Source organism: Henckelia pumila, chromosome 4 (assembly GCF_033568475.1).
Source record: "Henckelia pumila isolate YLH828 chromosome 4, ASM3356847v2, whole genome shotgun sequence".
In the NCBI taxonomy this organism is placed as follows: Eukaryota; Viridiplantae; Streptophyta; class Magnoliopsida; order Lamiales; family Gesneriaceae; genus Henckelia; species Henckelia pumila.
The window spans coordinates 133,455,753-133,460,995 of record NC_133123.1 but is presented as its reverse complement, the minus strand read 5'-3'; the positions used below and the strand labels follow the sequence as shown (position 1 = coordinate 133,460,995).

At 33.9% G+C, this 5,243-nt stretch overlaps 1 non-coding gene across 1 annotated transcript; it reads left to right on the top strand.

Annotated features, from left to right (window-relative positions):
- The first annotated feature begins 3,965 nt into the window (after positions 1–3,965).
- On the top strand, positions 3,966–4,071 carry LOC140870196 (small nucleolar RNA R71). The gene has a single exon (XR_012147169.1). It is a non-coding gene; the product is annotated as a small nucleolar RNA R71 (small nucleolar RNA).
- The last annotated feature ends 1,172 nt before the right edge of the window (positions 4,072–5,243 follow it).

The window sequence follows — 5,243 nt, the reverse complement described above, 5'->3', positions numbered from 1 at the left end:
ACACATCACTCACCATCAATGCTAGAACTCCTCATTGATGTTATAAACCCGGCTTTAGGCATCAATGCTTGAAACTCATCACAGATACACGATATCGATGTTTAAAACTCATCAATGATATCAAGGCAAAACTAGAAGAACGTTTAGGCTCAATGGGATGACACCATACACAATCACCTTCTACATAGCCTAATAAACATGTCAGCACTCAAGAACTCAAGTAAGGCAATCAAAGCACATAACTCACATAAAGCATAGTAAAGCACATAAACACATAAAATAGAAACTATTGTGTGATTTAAGGGATCGAGAGATCAAACACATCTCGATGCTCATTCCCTGATTTGGTCATCGTCGAATCATACCTTCCAATCATGATAGCTAAGTAGCTCCAATCCTCAAGCTACAATACACACCAAGCTTGTATCAACTCACTAGATAGAATGATAGAAATATCAAAGCTAGCAACTCAAACCTTGACCAATCTTCAATTGATTCGAATCGGTGCGAAATCGAACTCGATATATTCTTGAAAAATCTGAAATTCATATCAAGTCATTCAATATTGCATTCAACTCATTCCAAAGCTCAACAACTCAAGGCTTGCTAATTTGATCGAAATTCAAACCGGCGACGTAACGGTTCGAAACCGATAATTATAACAACTCAAACATCATCTAAACATTGATATATAACTCATATCAATATCATTTCATCACTTAATTTCAAAATCCAGCAGCATATATTTCCAGAATTTATCAAACATAAATTGACTGCGTAACGGTACAAATTCGGTACCCGAAACTAAAATCTATCAATTCCAACCACCAATTCTACTTCAAATATATCACATACCACCAAAATATCAACTTAACCCACCATATCAGAAGGTGCAAGGATTCGAAATATATTTTGAAAATCATAACAATTGCATACGTTGTTCGTTCTCCGTTCCGATTTCGATATCGTAAAGCTTATATCATCAAGAACACTAACACATACTCAAATTCTGATTTTTCCCAACATCATAACATCATAATTTCGAGACCCACTGAATCTTAGAGATACTTACATCAATGGATAGCTCTTCTTGCAAGGATTCCAAAACTATGCTCGGTTTTTAAATCGGACAGCCGGATCTTGAACAATCGAATTTTGAAGATGAAAATCCAATGAAGAATTGAAGCTCTCGGTTGTTTTGGCTGAACAAATCTGAAATCTGATGATAAAACATGCATTTACACGTTCATATGCAGCCAAATGACAAGTGTCCCACTCAAAATCTGATATTGCTTTATGAGGTTGCACACAAAGCCCAGTGTATTCCTCCACCTGAAAATACATAGTATAATCACATAAAACAAAATAACAAAAGAAACAACTCAAAATCTGAACCCTTAAGTAGGGCTGGAAAAAAAATAACGAAATGTCATCATACCGTCTATACCGTATCCAAAAAAAACTGTATATATCAAAAATTTCGGTATATCATACCGTAACGAAATTTTCAATATTGGTATCGGTATATGATTTGCGAAATTTTGGTATTTTGGTATACCCAAAAAAATATTAAAAAAATCGGTATACACGATATCATACTGATACCGTACCGAATTTCGGTATAATGAAATTTTTTGATAAGAACGATATGAATTTATGTCATATCAAAATTTCGATATACCAAAATTTTCGATACAGTATCGATATGGAATGCGGTATTCATTGAATATCACGATATACTGTATCGAACCACCCCTACTTTTAAAGTAAATTGAACTGTACCGGACTCATAGAGCTGAATTGACCAGCCACATGAGAGCCACATGAGACCAACTGGCAACTGGCCAATCACCTATTAATGGGCCCACATATTGTCACTAAAAAAAATTAAACAAATAATCAAAAATTTATTTTTTTCCCCCCAATGCATCTCACATATTTTAGTTCGAAAACTCCGTCCATTTTTTTTAAACTAAACTTGGATAATGCATATATAGCCACTCTCAAATTCCAATTTGAGAGGTTTCAAATACAAGCCGAGTCAGATTCCTCAAGTTTGGTTCTACTTGTTTGAAGATGGTAAAATCGTTGTTTTGGTCTTTTGGATGTAACATCTTGTACTCTTTTAAAAAAGAAAGAAAAAGAATTAATCAGCAATTCAGGTTGTTCATGTTTTCATTAGAGAGATGTTGTTGTCTCCAGTTCGGTTGGATGGGTAATTGAAATTCACTCACTTATTTTAATTTAACATGTAACTCTTCTGGTTTAATGTATATCGCATGGTCATTACAAAAAAAAAAAAAACACAAACTTTTATCGTCTCATACTAGACCAACTGTATTACGAGTCGTCTTATACTTGAATCATAAAAAATATTACTTTTATGTATTACATTTCAGTCTAGGTACGTGGATCAAATCGGTTCGTATCACGATTATAAATTCATAAGACCACCTCATACGAGACGTGCTCTTAAAAAATGCAATTTTATAGGTTGTGTTATATTTAAAAACAGTGATGGTCATTCATTTTAAAATTAATTCATTTCACTCCATGCATATTAATTTATTGCTTCCTCTTAAATTATAAATGGATTAAATTAATTGTCCAATTCAAAACCAAATTTGAAAATTATAATTTGTAAGTTTAATTGTTTAAATAAAAAAAATACAAATTTAATTATCACACCGGTCACAATTTATAAATTATTTATTATTAAATAGAACTTCCAATCTATAAACTAAAAAATCATACTTATTTGATAACCATAAATAAACATAGTTATTATCTTGTGAGACGAATCAATTCTACCCATATTTACAATAAAAAATAATATTTTTGATATAAAAATAATATTATTTCATGAGTAATCAATAAAAGATTAATTTCACAAAATTAAGCCGTAAATCTATTTTAGAGTTTTTGTGAAACATTAAATATATTTAATGTACTTGGTAAATTAACCTTCCCCAAGTCACTTGTTCCATTAAGTTGCTAAACCAGTGGAGGTGGTCTCACATTTGTAATTAGTCAACTTAATTATGCAACATCTGCATTCATCAATCATATCACATGTTTGGCCAATTGCTAACCACACACATTGATGGTCCCTTTCATTTCAAAATATACGCTGTTAATTCTATTTTGAATTCTTATAATTTAGGAGAAAAAATCACAAATTTCAAGATAATTAATAACTTCAAAATATTGGTGTTATTTACGATCCAAATTTTTGCTTTCAAACAAGATGTTCGTCACAACATCTAGTATAAAAATACTGAACAAGCTTTATTCATGGAATTTAGTCGAGTACGAGCGTGTTGTCACAACCGGCACCTTCACGCGCATTTCGGAAGACTCTAAAGCAGGTGCATGGTAGAGGTTGCACGAGTTCTAAAAGTTTCTACATTATTCATGATATAAACTTTATGTAGAACTCTCTAGAATACACTTGTATATATATGACTTGTATAGAATCTTGTAGAAGGAAGACTCTAGACTTGTGTGGATGGTAGAAGTTTCTGGAGAGTTAATCTCCACCGTCGGATCAAAATGATCTTGACCATTCATTGTAGGAAGCCACCACTATAAAAGGGTAGATTCATCAGTTTCCATAGCCTCTGGGATTGATATATTGAGCTTCCTCAGGTGGATGAGATTCATCTATGGCAACCGACACACCTGCAGGTTCTGCGATATTCACCTTGTTCAGAGAAGCCACTTGTGTACTCAACGCAGATAGCTGTGCAGTAATGGATGTAAGAGGATCCATACTGTACACTCCTTTCTTGACTCCCATACGTTCAGATGGCCATTGATAACTATTGATAGTCATCTGTTCCAGCATATCATACGCCTGAATGGGATCCTTGGCAAATATGGTACCTCCAGCAGCAGAGTCCACAGACATTCTTGTAGGCGTATTCAATCCATTGTAGAAAAACTCTATTTCTTCCCAATCTGCAAAATTATGATTAGGACAACGCCTTAACAAATCTTTGTACCTTTCCCATGCCTCGTATAGTTGTTCTGAATCATGCTGTTGAAAGGTACTGATCTCAATCTTTAGCTGGGTTGCCTTGGATGGTGGAAAGAATTTCTCTAAGAATTTCACAGCCATGCCCTCCCAAGTTGTTATGCGTCCTAGTGGCAATGACTGCAGCCAACTCCGTGCTTTGTCCTTAAGAGAAAAAGGAAACAAACGTAAGCGTATTGTATCCTCAGAAACACCATTTATTTTAACAGTATCAGTAATCTCTAGAAAAGTGCGCAAGTGTAAATGAGGATCAGCTGTGGCAGTTCCATTGAATTGGTTTTGCTGAACCATGTTGATTAAGGCCGGCTTCAACTCGAAGTTGTTGGCATTTATTGTCCCTCTAGCGATTCCAGAATAGTGAGCCTGGATCGTTGGCCTGAAATGATCTCTAATTGGCACCAAAGGTAATTCATTGACATCTTCTTCAGCCATGTTTAATTGTTCTTCTCTCCTAGCTTTTCTCAAAGCTCTTGCATTTCGTTCAATCTCTGGATCAAAGAGCAAATAATTCGCACTTTGAGATCTTTGCATAAACTGCAATTACGAACAATAGCAATTTATTAGTACTTCAATTAAAATAAGAAAAACTCTAAATTAAAACTTCGACTAATTGGTAACAAGATTAAAAAATAATCAAAATTACTCCCCGGCAACGGCGCCAAAAACTTGTTTTGAATTTTCCTCGCAAGCGTACGAGTGTCAAGTTTTAGTATAGTGAAAGAAAGAGTGTCGATCCCACAGGGAGTAAAATGAAAAGATTCAATACTTGTAATTAAAATAGTCTTAATTTTATCTAGAAAATCAAACTTCAAGAGTTTTGCAGAATAAATAAAATAAATAAATAGAAATTATTCAGCTCACGCACACACAAATTTTGAGGAATTATCAATCAGAGAAAAATAGTCCAGAGGTTTTGATTTCACTTGGTCTCGACAATATTCAATCCTAATTAATCTATTTTATGAATTTCCTTCGATTAATAACCAAAAACACTAGAGTATTCTATTCCCCTCTCCCGAGCAATAAATAGAGTGTATCAACTTACAATTCGATTTCAATATCCCTATTAAAAATCTAGATGTAGTGATATGTGTAAAATGATGTTCCTTAAAGGTTCTATTAAAGCTATATACTCTCCCGAGCTATATAAACAATTAACAGTGTAGTTCCTATTGATCCTACTCAAAATCCCCTCTCCCGAGAAATG